This window comes from Orcinus orca, unplaced genomic scaffold, assembly GCF_937001465.1.
Source record: "Orcinus orca unplaced genomic scaffold, mOrcOrc1.1 scaffold_34, whole genome shotgun sequence".
Lineage (NCBI taxonomy): Eukaryota > Metazoa > Chordata > Mammalia > Artiodactyla > Delphinidae > Orcinus > Orcinus orca.
The window spans coordinates 85,001-106,675 of NW_026044061.1; positions in this window are offsets into that span (position 1 = coordinate 85,001).

The following is a 21,675-nucleotide window of genomic DNA, read 5'->3' on the forward strand; positions in this document are numbered from 1 at the left end:
ACCCATGCCCTCAGATGTACGCTCACCCTAAACCGTTGTCATACCCTAACCTGTCCCCTAAACCGTCCCCATCCCCTAACCCTAACCCTAACCCTTACCCGAAGCCTTATCCGAACCCGTCTCCTAATCCTAACCCGTACGCTAACACTAACCCGTGCCCTCACACGTATGCTCACCCTAAACCATTGTCATACCCTAACCTGTCCCCTAAACCGTCCCCGTCCCCTAACCCTAACCCTAAACCTAACCCTAACGCTTACCCAAAGCCTTACCCTAACCCGTCCCCTAATCCTAACCCATACGCTAACACTAACCAGTGCCCTCACATGTACGCTCACCCTAAACCGTTGTCGTATCCTAACCTGTCCCCTGAACCGTCCCCGTCCCCTAACCCTAACCCTAACCCATCCCCTAATCCTAACCCTTATGCTAACACTAACCCGTGCCCTCACACGTATGCTTACCCGAAACCATTGTCGTACCTTAACCTGTACCCAAAACCGTCCCTGTCCACCTAACCCTAACAGTAACCCTAACCCTTACCTAACCATAACCCCTACCCGAAGCCTTACCCTAACCCGTCCCCTAATCCTAACCCGTACGATAACACTAACCCGTGCCCTCACACTTATGCGCACCCTAAACCGTTGTCGTACACTTACCTGTCCCCTAAACTGTCCCTGTCCCCTAACCCTAACCCTAACACTTACCTGAAGCCTTACCCTAACCCGTCCCCTAATCCTAACCAGTACGCTAACACTAACCCATACCCTAACACGTACGCCTCACCCTAAACCTTTGTCGTACCCTAACCTGTACCATAAACCGTCCCCGTCCCCTAACCGTAACCCTAACCCTTACCCGAAGCCTTACCCTAATCCGTCCCCTAATCCTAACCTGTACGCTAACACTAACCCATACCCTAACACTTATGCTCACCCTAAACCGTTGTTGTACCCTAACCTGTGCCCTAAACCATCTCCATTGCCTAACCCTAACCGTACCCCTTACTGGAAGCCGTACCCTAAACTTTCCCCTAATCCTTACCCGTACACTGACAATATCCTGTACCCTAACATGTACGCTCACCCTTAACCATTGTCGTACCCTAAACTGTACCCTAATCCGACCCTGTCCCCTAACCCTAACACTTACCCGAGGCCTTACCCTAACTCGTCCCCTAATCCTAAGCCATACCCTAACACTAACTTGTACTCTAATACCTATGCTCACCCTAAACCGTTGTTGTACCCTAACATGTACCCTAAACCGTCCCCGTCCCATAAGCCTAACCCTAACACTTACCCAAAGCCTTATCCCATCCTGTCCCCTCATCCTAACCCGTACGCTAACACTAACTCTTATCCTAACACGTACACTCACCGTAAACCGTTGTAGTACCCTAATCTGTACCCTAAACCGTCCCCGTCCCTTAACCCTAACCCTAACCCTTACCTGAAACCTTACCCTAACCCGTCACCTAATCCTAACCCGTACGCTAACACTAACCCATACCCTAACACGTACGGTCACCCTAAACCGCTGTCACACCCTAACCTGTACCCTAAACTGTCCCCCTCTCCTAACCCTAACCCTTACCTGAAGCCTTACCCTAACCCGTCCCCTAATCCTAACCTGTACGCTAAACTAACCCGTACCCTAACACGTACACTCACCCTAAACCATTGTCGTACCCTAAACTGTACCCTAAACATTCCCCGTCCCCTAACCCTAACCCTAACCTTTACCCGAAGCCTTACCTTAACCTGTCCCCTAATCCTAACCCGTATGCTAACACTAACCCATGCCCTAACATGTACACTCACCCTAAACCATCGTCGTTCCCTAACCTGTACCCTAAACCTTCCCAGTCCCCTAATCCTAACCTTAAACTTTACCTGAAGCCTTACCCTAACCCGTCCCCTAATTCTAACCCGTATTCTAACACTAACCCATACCCTCACATGTACGCTCACCCTAAACTCTTGTCGTACCCTAACTTGTACCCTAAACTTTCCCCGTCCCCTAACCCTATCCCTAACCCTTACCCGAAGTCTTACCCTATCCGGTCCCCTAATCCTAACCCATGCGCTAACTCTAACTCATACCCTAACACGAATGCTGACTCTCAACCATTGTCATACCCTAACCTGTTCCCTAAACGGTCACCGTCCCCTATCCCTAACGCTAACCCTAACCCTTACCCGAAGCCTTACCCTAACCCGTCCCCTAATCCTAACCCGTACGCTAACACTAACCCTTACCCTTACATGTACGCTATCCCTAAACTGTTGTCGTACCCTAACCTCTACCCTAAACCGTCCCCACTCCCTAACCATAACCCTAACCTGAAGCATTACCCTAACACTTACCCTAATCCTAAACAGTACACTAACACTGACCTGTACCCTAACACTTTCGCTCACCCTAAACCATTGTCGCATCCTAAACCATACCCGTTCCCTAACCCTAACCTTAACCCTAACCCTAAACCTACTTATAGCACTATAACTCAGGAAAATTAAAATAACAAGAAACAACCACCCCAAAGTTTAGGGCTGCTCTGTTTACAAGAGTCTCGACTACAGTACAAATTAAATATCCTTGAAAGAGAGAAATGGATAAAGAAGTTTTCATACTTACGTACAACGGAACATCACTCAGCAATGAAATCAATGTCGTCCGGCCCGTACAAGCATAATGAATGGATTTAGGTACAATAATTCAAAGGAAATAAGTCACACAGAAAAAGAAACTTATCATAAGATATCACTTATAGAGGGAATGTAAACTTGGCTACACATGAACTGAATTACAAAACAGAACAGAGTCTCACATTTAGAAAACAAACTTATGCTTTCTTAAGGGGAATGATGAGTTGGGGTGCTACGTAAAACCAGAGATTGAAATTAGCACAGATACTATTCCATAAGCCAAATATGTAATAGACGAGATATACTCCTTGCTCAACGAATTAGACTCAACACCACCTATTCACTGCAGAGGAATATATCTGACAATAAGAATATTAAAACATATGTATTTATATGTCTCCGTAAGAGAATCAAGTGTGTGTAGAGCAGTATACACAGCCATGAAAATCAACTAAACCCCATTATTAAAATAAATTTCAAAAACAAAGACAGTGAAGGAGAGAAAGTTCTTAAATAATTCGTTCAGGGCTTGTGATGAAACTTGGATTTACCACATCTACACCCACAGCTGGGTGAGACATAAGGCAGGACATTTGGGGCTGAGAGGATTCGTGAGGTTCGGTGAGCAAATGGAGACCCTTTGAAGTAATACTGTATGCTACCCATTCCATGGGTCCCAACTCTCCTGGTTTAAGGGATTCTTCCTACAGCTAAAACATGCATGGGAAACCCAGAGGATTGTACACCATGTGATCGGGCAACGTTTCTAAAACGCATCTCATTTTTTGTCCCTTGGTACACGGGTTCGCCATTCCAGATGCTTTACTAAAAATCTCCCCACGTGGAGAGTCTGTGCCTTAAAACTCCTGTTTAGCACAGTTAGCAGGTTCTGCAGAGGTTGAACGGGAATAGGGAGAACCAATGAGAGACTAGCTGTAGGTGTTTGGACGGTCACATTTCACTCTAATTTCCCACCAGGAAGAGGAATTAACAAAAGGCTCAGCGTGCCGTGCCGGAACCAGATTAGGGCCTGAAGCAATCCTGCGGTGTTGCGGCCAGCTCACAAGAAAGCGAGTTGAAGAAAGGACCTTAGGGGCACTGTAATTCATAAACCTGCAGAGTTATAAATGACAGCTATCGTCCAAAAATATATTGAGGTAAGGCTGCAAAGAGGACTTGAAAGCACGGCACAATTGCAGGAAATATATTTCAGGAGGTAGATGGAAACTGCATTTAAAGCATATGAAAAGTGGCAGAACTTCGACAATGATGCACTTGGCCAAAAAATGCATATGCGTTTTTTCCTGAATATATCCAGGAAAAAACGCATACGGCCTTTTTTGCCAACCAAGGAAGCGTGCAATGGAAATCCGCACTACAATGAAGTCTCACTTCCCACCGGTCAAATGGGCCATCTGAAAAAAGTGTAAAAACCAGAAAGGCAGGACAGGCCATGGAGAACAGGGAGCCTTGTTATGCTGATGGGCGGGATGTAAATGGCCAACAGCCACTCTGGAGAAGTGTATGGTGTTTCCTGAAACCTCTAAAAAACAAAGCTACAGAGACTCGGGCACTTCCACCTATGGCCCTATAGCTTAGGAAAATTAAAATCAACAAGACTCAGCCACCCCAAAGTTTAGGGCTGCTGTGTTTACAAGAACCTCGACAACGGAACAACTTAAGTATCCCAGAAAGAGAAAAATGGATAAAGAAGTTGTGGTACTTACATAGAATGGAATATCACTCTGCAATGAAATCAATGTCATCAGGCCCGTAGCAGCATAATGAGTGGATTTAGGTAAGATGATTCTGAGTGAAATAAGTCACACAGAAAAAGAAACTAGTCATAAGATATCACTTATAGAGGGAATGTAAACTTGGCTACACATGAACTGAATTACAAAACAGAACAGAGTCTCACATGTAGAAAACAAACTTTTGCTTGCTTAAGGGGAAAGGTGAGTTGGGGTGCTGCATAAAACCAGAGATTGAAATTAGCACAGATACAGTTCCATAAGCCAGTAATAGACAAGATATACTCCTTGTTCAACGAAGTGGACTCAACACCCCCTATTCACTGCAGAGGAATATATCTGACTAGTAAGAATCTTAAAACCTATGTGTTTATATGTCTCCATAAGAGGATCAAGTGTGCATCGAGCGGCATAAACACAGCAGTGAAAATCAGCTAAACCCCATTATAAAAATAAATTTCAAAATCAAAACACAAAGACAGTGAAAGAGAGATAAATTCTTAAATAATTCGTTCAGGGCTTGTGACGAAACCTGGATTTACCACATCTACACCCACAGCTGGGAGATACATAAGGCTGGACACTTGGGGCTGCGAGGATTGGTGAGGTTCGGTGAGCAAATGCAAACCCTTTGAAGTAGTACTGCGTGCTACCCATTCCATGGGTCCCAACTCTCCAGGTTTAAGGGATTCTTCCTACAGCTAAAACATGCGTGGGAAACCCAGAGGATGGTCCACTGTGTGATCGGGCAAGGTTTCTAAAACGCATCTCATTATTCGTCCGCTGGTACTCGGGTTCGCCATTCCAGACGCTTTACTAACAATCTCCCCACTTGGAGAGTCAGTGCTTGTAACCTCCTGTTTGGCACACTCTGCAATTTCTGCGGAGGATGAACGGGAATAGGGAGAACCAATGAGAGACTAGCTGTAGGTGTTTGGACAGGCACATTTCACTCTAATTTCCCACCAGGATGTAGAATTAACCAAAGACTCAGTGTGCCGTGCCGGAACCAGAATAGGGCCTGAAGCAATCCTGTTGATTTGTGGCCAGCTCACAGAAAGCGAGTTGAAAAAAGGAGCTCAGGGACACTGCAATTCACAAACCTGCAGAGTTATAAAGGACAACTATCGTCCAAAAATATATTGAGGTATGGCTGTGAAGAGGACTTGAAACAAGGCACAATTGCAGGAAACAGATTTCAGGAGGTAGATTGGAATTGCATTTAAAGCATATGAAAAGCGGCCGATCTTAGGCAACGATGCACTTGGCCAAAAAGTGCGTATGCGTTTTTTCCTGAATATATTCAGGAAAAAACGCATACGCACTTTTTGGCCAACCAAGCAAGCGGGAAATTCAAATCTGCACTACAAAGAAGTCTCATCCTAACACGTACCCTAACCCTATCCCGCTACCGTACCCTAACCTGTACCTGAGACCGTACCAATTCCCTAACCCTAACCCTTACCGTAAGCTGTACACAAACACTAACCCGTACGCTAACATGTACCCTAACAGTAACACATAGCCATACACTAAACTTTATCCTTACCCTACCCCATATCCTAACCCTTTCCCTAAACCGTACCATAACCCGTACCTTAATCCTAACCCATCCCCTAACATTAACCCATAACCTAACCCGTACCCTAATCCTAACCCATACACTAACATGTACCCTAACCCTAACCCGTTGTCATACCCTAACCTGTAACCTAATCTGTACCCATTCCCTAACCCTAACCCTAACCCTTACACTATCCCGTACCATAATCCTAACCTGTACACTAACACTAAACCGTACCCTAACACTTACCCTACTCCTAACACGTGGTCATACCCTAAACTGTACCCCAAACCATACCCATTCCCTAACCCTAACCCTAAATCTTACCCTAAACCATACCTTAATCCTAACCCGTACACTAACACTAAACTGTACCCTAACACGTACCCTAACCCTAACCCTTTGTTGTTCCCTATACTGTACCCTAAACTGTACCCCTTCCTTAACACTAAACCTAACCCTAACCCTTACCCTAACCCGTATGTAACACTAACCCATACACTAAACCTAACCATAACCCTGAATGTAAACCATACCCTAATCCTAACCCATACCCTAACACTAACCCATACCTTAACCCATACCCTAACACCATAGCCATACCCTAAACTGTACCCTAACACTAACCCATACCATAACCATAACCCTAATCCATACTCTAAGCCGTACAATAATCCTAACCCGTATCCTAACCCTAAACCTTACCCTAAACCCTAATCCTTACCCCTAGCTTAATTTTGTTTTTTTGTATTTAAAAAAATATTTTCTTGGGTTAAAACAAACTAGCAGAACAACAAAATAGGGGGCTTCGCTGGTGGTGCGGTGGTTAGAATCTGCCTGCTAATGCAGGGGACACAGGTTCGAGCCCTGGTCTGGGAGGATCCCACATGCCATGGAGCAACTAGGCCCATAAGCCACAACCAGTGAGCCCTCGCATCTGGAGCCTGTGCTCTGCAACAAGAGAGGCTGCAATAGTGAGAGGCCCGTGCACCGAGATCAAGAGTGGCCCCCCACTTGCCACAACTAGAGAAAGCCCTCACACGGAAACTCAGACCCAACACAACAAAAATAAATAAATAAATAATAAGCTCCTACCCCCCCCCCAGAAAAAGAACAACAAAATAAAACAGAAAGTAACCTGAGTGTCCCTCAAAAAGCTAAGTCTGAAATAGTTGGTACTTCTGTTCTATGGACTGTTATGTAGCCTATAAAAAGTGTGAGAGCTAAATCTGTTTTTCTACAGTGAGAAGCATGATATTCCAGATGTATAGAACACCTGGATAAAATGAAAACTCTACACATTATGCTGGTCGTTTCAGTAAATGGGAAAGGATGGCAAGTGGTAAAATATTATCTTTTCCTTTAATTTTTTAAATTTCACTTGTTACAAAGAACTTCAATTATAATTGTACTTTAAAAAAGTAACAATGGAAATTTAAAAGAAAAAATATATATTGTGTGTTCAGTTACGTTTCATAGAATTATGAAATGCTCCACCCTCTGGCCATTACCTGCAAAAGCAGCTTTAAAACCTATGCTAATTTTCACTTCATATGAACAAGTCCTGCAGGGCTGTAAAGGAAACCTGCCTTCATCATGTTTTGTGGGAGGTAAAGGCCAAAGTATTTCAAAATGTGGCACATATTTCAAGAAAACCATTTGAAGAACTAAGCTGTAATAACCGTTTGAAAAATAAAAGGACATGCCTGAAAGCTCAATTTCAAAGGATTATGAGACACATGCAAATCCAACCACACAGAGGTATCAGCTCACACCATTCAGAATAACCATCAGGAAAGAAACTACAAATGATCAATGCTGAAGAGGTTGTGGAGAAATGCATACCCTTAATTTGAAGTGGGACGTAACCTGGTAAGAGTCACTAATGGGAACAGGGTGGAGGTGCCTTTAAAAGCTCAACATTGAGCTACTATATGATCCAGCAGGCCCACTCCTGGGCCTATAACATAAGAAGACATAATTGGAAAGACACAGGCAGGCAAATCTGCACTGCAGCAGTATTACAATAGCCAAGACATGGAAGCAACCAAAAGTCCATCAACAGATGAGTGGACAAAGAGGAACTGTTACATGTAGAGATGGAATATTAGCTCAGGAAAAAAATGAAACAATGCCATTTGCAGCACCATAGATGAGTCTAGAGGTAACCATGCAACTTGTAGTAAGTGAGAAAGCGAAAGACACCTAACGTATATCACTTATAGGTGTTACCTGAAAATTGATAACAGTGAAGATATTTCCACAGAGAAAGGCAATCACAGATTCATTGAACAAACTTATGGTTCCCCAAATCGAAAGGTGTGAGGATTGGATACATTACGATATTGGGGTTAACATAGATATAGAAACACATGTGAAATATATAATCACCAAAGACCTACGGAATACCAAGAGAAGACTACTCAACATTGTGTCATAACCTACCTGGGAAAAGGTTCCAAAGAAGAATAGATATATGTATGTGTGTGAAAGAACCACATCTTGCACACCTAGAACAAAAAAAAAAAACCATTGTAATCAAATTTGCTGCGATAAAAAATAAAAATTAAATTAAAAATATGAACAAGAAATAATGAGACATAAACTGAAAGGAATTTTTCCTGGCACATCCCATTCTAATTTTCAACCTAGAACAGGACTTCCATTAAGGCTCTGTTGCCCTGGTAACCAGATTTGGTAAAGGAGAAATGCTGCCGCCTTGTGGCTGTTTCACACAACAGCAGCTTTAAACCAAGAGGTAACGTTCACTTAATATTCAAAATATGTGCAGCACCGTAAAGGACACCGGGCCTCAAAAAATGTCCTGGGGTCGTAATCGACCAGAAAATTCAAAAGACGTCAACATTTCAAGAAGACAATGTCAAGAGGCATATTTTACGCACATTTTGTCTTTTCTTTCTCTTTAAAATAAAAGGAAATTGAAAAATGCGCATCAGCAATGAATAAAGCCATGCAAATCCAATTACAGAAATGTTCACCTCACAGCCTTCAGAATGTTCTTCAGCAAAAAGTCTACAAAGAATAAATGCTGAAGGGGTTTCAGAGAACTGTGTACCCTCCAGCTGCTGGGGGGATGTAAACTGGTAACAGCCAGTAGTGAGAACATAATGGAGGTGCGTTTAAGGGTAAAAATTGAGCTACCATGTGATCTGGTAGGTCCTTTGATGTGCCTATCACCTGAGCAGAGCAGAATGGAAAAGACACAGGCTGGCAATCCTGTACTGCAGGAATATTTAACATAGCCAAGACTTGGAAGAAACCAAAATGTCCATCAACAGAAAAATGCACAAAGAGGAAGTGGTCCATGTAAACAATGGAATATTAGCCATGGAAAACAATGAAACAGTGCCGTTTGCACCACCATATAAGGACCTAGAGATAATCACTCAAATTAAAGAAAGAAAGTGAAAGACAGATATCCTATGACATCACTTCTAGGTGTTACCTAAAAGTTGATACTCATGAACTTATTTCCAAGAGAAGGAAAAGCATGGATTAAGAAAAAAAAATTATGTTTAACCAAATGGAAAAGTGTAAGGAATGTGTGAATTAGGATATGAGGGTTAACAGACATGTACTAATACATACGAAATATATAATCACAAAATACCTATGGAATACCAAGAGAGGTCTAGGCAACACTCTGTAATAACCTACACGGTAAAGAATGCAAAGATAAATGACAGATACATTGATATAATGAACCAGATTCTGTACACCTAGGAGAAACAAAATATTTTTATCAAGTTTGCTCTGATAATTAATAAAAATTAAATTTATAAAACAAACAAGAAGTAAGGAGATATAAGCTCTTGGGGATGTGCTCTGGCACATTCCACTCTAATTTGCAGCCTACTAACACGATTTCCAGGAAGGCTCTGCTGCCCAAAAACCCAGAGTTGGAAATGTAGAAATTCTGCTGCCTTGTGGCCGTTTTCCGCAAGAGCGGCGTTAAGCCCACAGCTAATGTTCTCTTAACATTCACAAGGACTCAGGGCTACAAAGGACACCTGCCCTAAACAACTGTGCTGAGGTAGGGAATGGACAATAAAATTCAAAACTGACAAATTTTTCAAGATGATAGTATGAAGAGGTAAGTTTGACTCACTCTCTTGTTTAAAAAAAGGAAAATGAGTGAAAGCTCAACCTCAGGAATTATTAGACACATGCAAATCTAATGTACAAAAAGGTTTCAACTCACACCAGTCGACTGACCATCAGCAAAAGGTCTACAAACAATAAATTCTGAAGGTGTTTTAGAGAACTGTGTACCCTCTAGCTGCTGGTGAGATGTAACGTGGTAAGAGCCAATAATGAGAACAGAAAGGAGCTACGATTAAAAGTAAAAGTTGAGATACCATTCGATGCAGCAGTCACACCACTGGGCCTCTCACCTGAGAAGACCAGAATCAAGAAGACGCGGGCTGCAAAAGCTGCACTGCAGCCTTATTCACAATAGCCAAGACAGTGAAGCCACCAAAATGTCCATCAACAGATGTATGGATGAAGAAGAAGTGGTCCACGTTCACAATAGAATATTAGCCATGGAAAACAATGAAACACTGCTATTTGAGGTGCCATAGATGAGCTTGGAGATAATCACAGAATATGAGGTAAGTCAGAAAGCAAAAGACCTATATCCTATGATATCACTTATAAGCGTTATCTAATAACTAACACAAATGAACATATTTCCACAGAGAAAGACACTCACAGACTTAGAAATTAAGTATGCTTATCTAAAAGGAAAGGTGGGCAGAATGGATAAATTAAGATTAACGTTACCATACGTATACAAATACATATAATAAACATATATCAAAAAGACGGACCATATAGCAAGGGAGGTCTACGGAACACTGTAATATTTTACATGGGAAGAGGATCTGAACATGAATAGACATATATATTGTACAAATGAACCAGATTGTGTACATCTGGACAAACAATATCTAATCATTACCCCGATTAAATAAATTTTAAAAACCAAGATGTAATGAGACATAAACTTATGGGCGTTCCTCCTGGCACATTCCATTCTAACTTAAAACCTAGGACCACGACTTCCAGAAAGGCTCTGCTGCCCTAGTACCCAGATTTGGGAAAGGACAAATGCTGCCTCCTTGTGGCCGTTTCCCACAACAGCAGCTTTAAACCCAGTGCTAATGGTCACTAAATATTCACCAAACTTGCAGTTCTGTAATGACATCTGCCCTCCAAAAAAATCCTGGGGTCGAATATCCACCAAAAATTCAAAAGAGGGCAACCTTCCAAGAAGAGAGCTTCAAGAGATATATTGTACTCACACTTGATTTTTAACAGAAAGGAAAAAGGCGTGGAAAATGATGAATTTTAGGAAATTTTAAAGTCATGCAAACCCAAATTACAAAAACTTATCAGGTCACAGCAGTCAGATTGGCCATTAGCAAAAATGCTGCAAACTATAAATGCTGAAGGGATTGTGGAGAAGTTCGTACCCTTGGTTCTAAGGGAGACATGGTAAGAGCCACTAATGAAAACACAATGGAGGTGCTTTGAAAAGGTAAACATTGAGCTACTAGTCAATCAGTCACACCCACTGCTGGGCCTATCACCTGAGAAAATGAGAATCAAAAAGTCACAGGCTGGCAATCTTGCACTCCAGCAATATTTAATATAGCCAACACTTGGAAGCAACGAAAATGTCCCTCAACAGAGCTATGCACCAAGAAGTGGTCCATATACACAATGGAATATTACTCCGATAAAAATATAAATTAAATTTAAAAAACAAACAAAAATAAGGAGACATCAGCCTTTGGGGGTTTATCCGGGCACATTCCACTCTAATTTATAACCGAGGAAGACCACTGGCCGGAAGCTCTGTTTCCCTAGTACCAGCATGGGGAACAAAGAAAGGCTGCTGCAATCTGGCCGTTACCTGCAAAAGCAGCTTTAAAGCCTGTGCTAATGGTCACTTCATGTGAACAAGTACTGCAGGGCTGTAAATGAAACCTGCCCTCAAAATGTTTTGAGGGAGGTAATGGCCAATAAATTTCAAAATGTAACACATACTTTAGAAAACACTTTGAAGAGCTAAGCTGTAATCACAGTTTGAAAAATAAAAAGGACATGCCTTAAAGCTCAATTTCAAAGGATTATGAGTCATATGCAAATTCAACCACAAAGAGGTATCAGCTCACACCAGTCAGAATATCCATCAGCAAGAAAACTACAAACAATAAATGCTGAAGCCATAAAAAGAAACGAAATTGAGCTATTTGTAATGAGGTGGATAGACCTAGAGTCTGTCATACACAGTGAAGTAAGTCAGAAAGAGAGAGACAAATACCGTATGCTAACACATATACCTGGAATTTAAGAAAAAAAAATGTCATGAAGAACTTAGGGGTAAAACAGGAATAAAGACAGAGACCTACTAGAGAATGGACTTGAGGATATGGAGGGGGGAAGGGTAAGCTGTGACAAAGGGAGAGAGAGGCACGGACATATATACACTACCAAACGTAAGGTAGATAGCTAGTGGGAAGCAGCAGCATGGCACAGGGAGATCAGCTCGGTGCTTTGTGACCGCCTGGAGGGGAGGGGAGGGGAGGGGAGGGGAGGGAGGGTGGGAGGGAGGGAGACGCAAGAGGGAAGTGATATGGGAACATATGTATATGTATAACTGATTCATTTTGTTGTAAAGCACAAGCTAACACACCATTGTAAAGCAATTATACTTCAATAAAGATGTTAAAAATAAATAAATAAATAAATGCTGAAGGTGTTGTAGAGAAATGCATACCCTCAACTTTAAGTGAGATGTAACCTGGAAAGAGCCACTAATGAGCACAGAATCGTGGTGCATTTAAACGGTAAACCCTGAGATACTATATGATACAGGAGGCCCACTCTTGGGCCTATAACATAAGAAGACAGAATTGGAAAGACACAGGCAGGCAAATGTGCAGTGCAGCAGTATTACAATAGCCAAGACATGGAGGCAACCAAAAAGTCCATCAAAAGGTGAGTGGACAAAGAAGAACTGGTACATGTACAGATGGAATATTATCTAGGGGAAAAAAATGAAACAATGCCATTTGCAGCACCGTAGATGATTCTAGAGGTAATCAGGCAAATTGTACTAAGTCAGACAGCAAAAGACACATATCCTATAATATCACTTATAGGTGTTAGCTAAAAATTGATACCAATGAAGATATTTCCACAGAGAAAGGCAATCACAGATTCATTAAACAAAGTTAAGGTTCACCAAATGGAAAGGTGTGAGGACTGGATATATTAGGATATTGGGGTTAACATAGATATAGAAACACATGTGAAATATATAATCACCAAAGACCTACAGAATACCAAGAGAAGACTACTCAACATTGTGTCACAAGCTACATGAGAAAACGATCTGAAGAAGTATAGATACATGTATATGTGTAAAAGAACCACATCTTACACACCTAGAACAAACAAAACATTTTAATCAAATTTGCTCTGATAAAAAAAAAATTAAAAAAAGAACAAGAAAAAAAAGAGAGAGAAAAGGAAAAAAAAAGAACAAGAAGTAATGAGACATACACTTAAGGGACTTTTTGCTGGCACATTGCATTCTAGTTTACAACCAGAACACGACTTCCATTAAAGCTCTGTCATCACTAATAAAGCAGCTTTATAAACAATGTTGAAGGTAGCTTAAAAGAATTCTCACTAATTATTGACAGTAACAAGAAAACAAACAAAAGTAAAAATCTCACGGCAAAAAGTATACATAGAGTAAGGGTAGTAGATCAAACACTTATTAAACTTCTGTAAGGAATAAAAGACAACAGTAGTACTTTTTTTAAAAGAGAGGGCCCAAATAAATCAGAACTGAAAGAGATGATGTTACAAGAGCCACCACAGAAATACAAAGTATCCTAAGATACACACAGGGTAACTCAGGGCTCAGACTGGACAGAGCCCACTCTCCATTCCCCTGTACATGACTTACAGGAGCCTCAGGAACTGAGGAGGGGGTCCTTGAGGAGAGGCACAAGATAGAAGATGTTAGGCATTAACATGACTGCATTCATTTTAAACATGCCTGAACTACATTCACATGAGATGATTTTGTCCTGTTTGTACATCAGCACCTCTAGTCGGAACTGCAGATCTTTGGTTTCACCACCTCTATGACAGCATTAGCTTCACCTGCTGTGGACCGTCTCCTATAGGATTTCTAGAACCACAAAACATCAAAGCTTCACAGGACCCAGAGTCTGTGCGACTCCACTCAGAGTCTCAACTGCACTCAGAGACTCAGAGTCTCAACAGAGACTCCCCTCTTGGAGGACACACACAAAGTAGTGTGCACATCAGGACCCAGGGGAAGGAGCAGTCACCCCATAGGTGAATGATCATACCTAGCTGCTAGTTTTAGAGGGTCTCCTGCAGAGGTGGGGTGTGGCTGCGGCTCACTATGGGGACAACGACACTGACAGCAGAAGTTCTGGGAAATACTCCTTGGCGTGAACTCTCCCAGAGTCCACCATTAGCCTCACCAAGAGCAAGGTAGGCTCCAGTGCTGGGTTGCCTCAGTCCAAACAACAAACAGGGAGGGAACCCAGCCCCATGCATCAGCAGACAAGTGGATTAAACTTTTTATTAAACTTTTATTTAATCCACAGACAAGCAGATTAAAGGTCTGCCCACCAGAGCAACACCCAGCTCTACCCACCACCAGTCCCTCGCATAAGGAAGCTTGCACAAGCCTCTCAGATAGACTCAATCACTGGAGAGCAGACAGCAGAAGCAAGAAGAACTACAATTCTGCAGCCTGTGGAAGGAAAACCACATTCACAGAAAGACAGAGAAAATGAAAAGGCAGAGGACTTTATACCAGATCAAGAAACAAGATAAATCCTCAGAAAAACAACGAAATGAAGTGGGGATAGGTAACCTTCCAGTAAAAGAATTCAGAATAATGATAGTGAAGATGATCCAAGACCTTAGAAAAATAATGGAGGCAAAGATCGAGAAGATGCAAGAAATGCTTAACAAAGACCTAGAAGAATTAAGGAACAAACACCTAGAAGAATTAAAGAACAAACAAACAGAGATGAACAATACAATAACTGAAATGAAAAATACACTAGAAGGAATCAGTAGCAGAATAACTGTGACAGAACGGATAAGTGACCTGGAAGACAGAAAGGTGGAAATCACTGCCATGGAACAGAATAAAGAAAAAGAATGAAAATAAATGAAGACAACCTAAGAGACTTCTGGGACAACATTAAATGCAACAACATTCGCATTATAGGGGTCCCAGATGGAGAACAGAGAGAGAAAGGACTCGAGAAAATATCTGAAGAGATTATAGTTGAAAACTTCCCTAGCATGGGAAAAGAAATAGCCACCGAAGTCCACAAAGCGCAGAGAGTCCCAGGCAGGATAAACCAAAGGAGAAAAATGCCGAGACACACAGTAATCAAATTGAAAAAATTAAAGACAAAGAAAAATTATTGAAAGCAACAAGGGAAAAATGACAACATACAACGGAACTCCCATAAGGTTAACAGCTGATTTCTCAGCAGAAAATCTACAAGCCAGAAGGGAGTGGCATGATAATTTAACGTGATGAAAGGGAAGAACCTACCACCAAGAGTACTCCACCCAGCAAGTATCTCATTCAGATTTGATGGAGAAATCAAAAGCTTTACAGACAAGCAAAAGCTAAGAGAATTCAGCACCATGAAACCAGCTCTACAACAAATGCTAAAGGAACTTCTCTAAGTGGGAAACACAAGAGAAGAAAAGGACCCACTAAGACAAACCCATAACAATTAAGAAAATAATAATAGGAACATACATATTGATAATTACCTTAAACATGAATGGATTAAATGCTCCAACCAAATGACACAGGCTCACTGAATGGATACAAAAACAAGATCCATATATATGCTGTCTACAAGAGACCCATTTCAGACCTAGGGACACATACAGACTGAAAGTGAGGGGATGGAAAAATATATTCCATGCAAATGAAAGTCAAAAGAAAGCTGAAGTAGCAATACTCATATCAGATAAAATAGATTTTAAAATAAAGAATGTTACAAGAGACAAGGAAGGACACTACATAATGATCAAGGGATCAATCCAAGATATAACAATTATAAATATATATGTACCCAACACAGGAACACCTCAATATATAAGGCAACTGCTAACAGCTATAAAAGAGGAAATCAACAGTAACACAATAATAACAAGGGACTTTAACACCTCACTTACACCAATGGAGATCATCCAGACAGAAAATTAATAAGGAAACACAAGCTTTAAATGACACAATAGACCAGATAGATTTAATGGATATTTATAGGACATTCCATCCAAAAACAGCAGACTACAAGTTCTTCTCAATGGTACACGAAACATTCTCCGGGATAGATCACATCTTGGGTCACAAATAAAGCCTCAGTAAATTTAAGAAAACTGAAATCATATCAAGCAGCTGTTCCGACCACAATGCTATGAGATTAGAACTCAATTACAGGGAAAATAACGTAAAAAACAAACACATGGAGGCTAAACAATACGTTTCTAAATAACCAAGAGATCACTGAAGAAATAAAAGAGGAAATCAAAAACTACCTAGAGACAAATGACAACAAAAACACGATGATTGAAAACCTATGGGATGCAGCAAAAACAGTTCTAAGAGGGAAGTTTATAGCAATAAAAGACTACCTCAAGAAACCAGAAAAATCTAAAATAAACAATCTAACCCTACACCTAAAGGAACTAGAGAACGAAGAACAAAACCCAAAGTTAATAGAAGGAAAGAAATCATAAAGATCAGAGCAGAAATAAATGAAATAAAAACAATAGCAAAGATCAATAAAACTAAAAGCTGGTTCTTTGAGAAGATAAACAAAAATGATAAACCTGTAGCCAGACTCAAGTAAAAGAGGGAGAGGACTCAAATCAATAAAATTAGAAATGAAAAAGGAGAAGTTGTAACAGACACCACAGAAATACAAAGCATCCTAAGAGACCTCTACAAGCAACTCTATGCCAATAAAATGGACAACCTGGAAGAAATGGACAAATTCTTAGAAAGGTATAACCTTCCAAGACTGAACCGGGAAGAAATAGAAAATATGAACAGACCTATCACAAGTAATGAAATTGAAAGTGTGATTAAAAATCTTCCAACAAACAAAAGTCCAGAACTAGATGGCATCAGAGGTGAATTCTATCAAACATTTAGACAAGAGCTAACACCCAATCTTCTCAAACTCTTCAGAACTTTTCAGGGGAAAGAACACTCCCAAACTCATTATATGAGGCCACCATCACCCTGATACCAAAACCAGACAAAGATACTACAGAAAAAGAAAATTAGAGACCAATATCACTGATTAATATAGATGTAAAAATCCTCAACAAAATACTAGGAAACAGAATTGAACAACACATTAAAAGGATCATGCACCATGATCAGGTGGGGTTTATCCCAGGGATGCAAGAATTCTTCAATATACACAAATCAATCAATGTGATACACCATATTAACAAATTGTAGAATAAAAATATGATCATCCCAATAGATGCAGGAAAAGCTTTCGACAAAATTCAACACCAATTTATGATTAAAAGTCTCCAAAAAGTGGGCATAGAGGGAATCTACCTCAACATAATAAAGGCAGTATATGACAAACCCACAGCAAACATCATTCTCAATAGTGAAAAACTAAAAGCATTTCCTCTAAGATCAGGAACAAGACAAGGATGTCCACTCTCACCACTATTACTCAACATAGTTTTGGAAGTCCTAGACACAGTAATCAGAGAAGAAAAAGAAATAAAAGGAATACAAATTGGAAAAGAAGAAGTAAAATTGTCACTGTTTGCAAATGACATGATACTACACATAGTGAATCCTAAAGATGCCACCAGAAAACTACTAGAGCTAATCAATGAATTTGGTAAAGTTGCAGGATACAAAATTAATGCACAGAAATCTCTTGCATTCCTATACACTAACAATGAAAGATCAGAAAGAGAAATTAAGGAAACAATCTCATTCACCATTGCAACAAAAAGAATAAAATACGGAGGAATGAACCTACATAAGGAGGTAAAAGACCTGTACTCAGAAAACTATAAGACACTGCTGAAAGAAATCAAAGATGATATAAACATATGGAGGTATAAACCATGTTCTTGGATTAGAAGAATCAATATTGTGAAAATGACTATAGTACCCAAAGCAAGCTACAGATTCAATGCAATCCCTATCAAATACCACTGGCATTTTCTACAGAACTAGAACAAAAAAATCTTAAAATTTGTATGGAGACACAAAAGACCCCGAATAGCCAAAGCAGTCATGAGGGAAATTAAAAGAGCTGGAGGAATCAGACTTCCTAACTTCAGACTATACTACAAAGCTACATTAATCAAGATTATATCGTACTGGCACAAAAACAGAAATATAGATCAATTGAACAAGATAGAAAGCCCAGAGATAAACCTACGTACCTATGGCTAACTCATCTATGACAAAGGAGGCAAAGATATACAATGAAGAAAAGACAGTCTCTTCAGTAAGTGGTGCTGGGAAAACTGGACAACTACACGTGAAAGAATGAAATTAGAACACTCCATAACACCATACACAAAAATAAACTCAAAATGAATTAGAGATCTAAATGTTAGACCAGACACTATAAAATTATTAGAGGAAAACATAGGCAGAACACTCTATGACATAAATCACAGCAAGATCCTTTTTGACCCACCTCCTAGAGAAGTGGAAATAAAAACAAAAATAAACAAATGGGACCTAATGAAACTTCAAAGCTTTTGCACAGCAAAGGAAAACATAAACAAGACGAAAATACAACCCTCAGAATGGGAGAAAATGTTTTCAAATGAAGCAAATGACAAAAGATTAATCTCCAAAATTTACAAGCAGCTCGTGTAGCTCAATATCACAAAAACAAACAACACAATCCAAAAATGGGCAGAAGACCTAAATAGACATTTCTCCAAAGGAGACATACAGATTGCCAATAAACACATGAAAGGATGCTGAACATCACTAATCATTAGAGAAATGCAAATCAAAACTACAGTGAGGTATCACCTCCCAGCAGTCAGAATGGCAATCATCAAAAAATCTACAAACAATAAATGCTGGAGAGGCATTTACTGGAGAAAAGGGAACGTTCTTGCACTGTTGCTGGGAATGTAAATTGCTATACCCGCTAGGGATAACAGTATAGAGGTTCCTTAAAAAACTAAAAATAGAAGTACCATACGACCCAGCAATCCAACTACTGGGCATTTGCCCTGAGAAAACCATAATTCAAAAAGAGTTATATACAACAATGTTCATTGCAGTTCTACTTACAATAGCCAGGACATGGAAGCAACCTAAGTGTCCATCGACAGATGAATGGATAAAGAATATCTGGCACATATATAAATGGAATATTACTCAGCCATAAAAAGAAACAAAACTGAGTTATTTGTAGTGAGGGGGATGGACTTAGAGTCTGTCCTACACAGTGAAGTAAGTCAGAAAGAGAAAAATAAATACCGTGTGCTAACAGAGATATATGGAATCTAAAGAAAAAAGTTTATGAAGAACCTAGGGGCAGGACAGGATTAAGGACACAGACATAGAGAAAGGACTTGAGGACACGGGGAGGGGGAAGGGTAAGCTGGGACGAAGTGAGAGAGTGCCATGGACATATATACATTACCAAATGTAACATCGATAGCTACTGGGAAGCAGCCACATAGCACAGGGAGATCAGCTCGGTGCTTTGTGACCACCTAAAGGGGTGGGATGTGGAGGGTGGGAGGGAGATGTAAGAGGGAGGGGATATGGTGATATATGTATATGTATAATTGATTCACTTTGTTATACAGCAGAAACTAACACTCCATTGTAAAGCAATTATACTCCAATAAAGGTGTAAAAGGAAAATAAAAAAGAAAGAAGCCCAGAGATAAACTACACACCTATTGTCAACTAATCTATGACAAAGTAGGCAAGAATATACAATGGAGAAAAGACAGTGTCTTCAATCAGTGGTGCTGGGAAAAATGGACAGCTACATGTAAAAGAATGAAATTAGAACACCCCCTAACACCATACACAAAAATAAATTCAAAATGGATTAGAGACCTTAATGTAAGACCGGACAGTATAAAACTCTTAGAGGAAAACATAGGAAGAATACTCTAACATAAATCACAGCAAGATCTTTTTTGATCCACCTCCTAGAGTAATGACATAAAAAAGAAAACTAAACAAATGGGACCTAATGAAACGTAAAAGCTTTTGCAAAGCAATGGAAACTACAAACACAAAAAGACAACCCTCAGAATGGGAGAATATATTTGCAACTGAATCAATGGACAAAGGATTAATCTCCAATATATATAAACAGCTCATGCAGCTCAATATTAAAAAAACAAACAACCCAATACAAAAATGGGCAGGAGATCTAAATAGACATTTCTTCCAAGAAGACGTAGAGATGGCCAAGGAGCACATGAAAAGCTGCTTTACATCACTAATTATTAGAGAAATGCAAATCAAAACTACAATGAGGTATCACCTCACACCTGTTAGAATGGGCATCATCAGAAAATCTACAAACAACAAATGCTGGAGAGGGTGTGGAGAAAAGGAACCCTCTTCCACGATTGGTGGGAATGTAAATTGATAGTCACTATGGAGAACAGTATGGAGGTTCCTTAAAAAACTAAAAATAGAATTACCATATGATCCAGCAACCCACTACTGGGCATATACCCAGAGAAAACCATAAATCAAAAAGACACATTCACCACAATGTTCATTGCAGCACTATTTACAATAGCCAGGTAATGGAAGCAACCTAAATGCCCACAGACAGACGAATGGATAAAGATGTGATACATATATAAAATGGACTATTAGCCATAAAAAGGAATGAAATTGGGTCATTTGTAGAGACGTCGATGGATCTAGAGACTGTCATACAGAGTGAAGTAAGTCAGAAAGAGAAAAACAAATATTGTATATTAACGCATATATGTGGAACCTAGAAAAATGGTACAGATGAACCGGTTTGAAGGGAAGAAATAGAGACACAGATGTAGAGAACAAATGCATGGACACAAAGAGGGGAAAGCCATGGGGGGGGTGGCGGTGGGAGGAGTTGGGAGATTGGGATTGACATGTATACATTTATATGTATAAAATAGATAACCAATAAGAACCTACTGTATAAAAAATAAATAAAATAAAATGAAAAATAAAATTTTTTAAAAAACGGAAAAAAGTTATTCCCTTCACATACATGTATTTATATGAATGAATTATTTCCATGCTTACATCCATAAGTACAAAAAAGAGGAATAAAATCTACCTTGAAACAAAAAAGAAAAAAACAAAACAGAACCCACCAGTTATACAGATGAAAACCCTATCAGGGCACTTGCTCCAGTGGTAGACAATTCTGAAGTTGGTCAGAGGTGGGGAATCGTCTCGCATGCAACCAGCAGCCCCCCCACAAGGAGTGTCCTCATTACAAGCCTGGGGGAACGTGCCGAGGCATCTGTGAGTGAACGTGAGATGAGCCCCAGGCCAGCTGCTGCTGAACTGTTCCCAACCTTCCCAGGTAAAACACCTGAA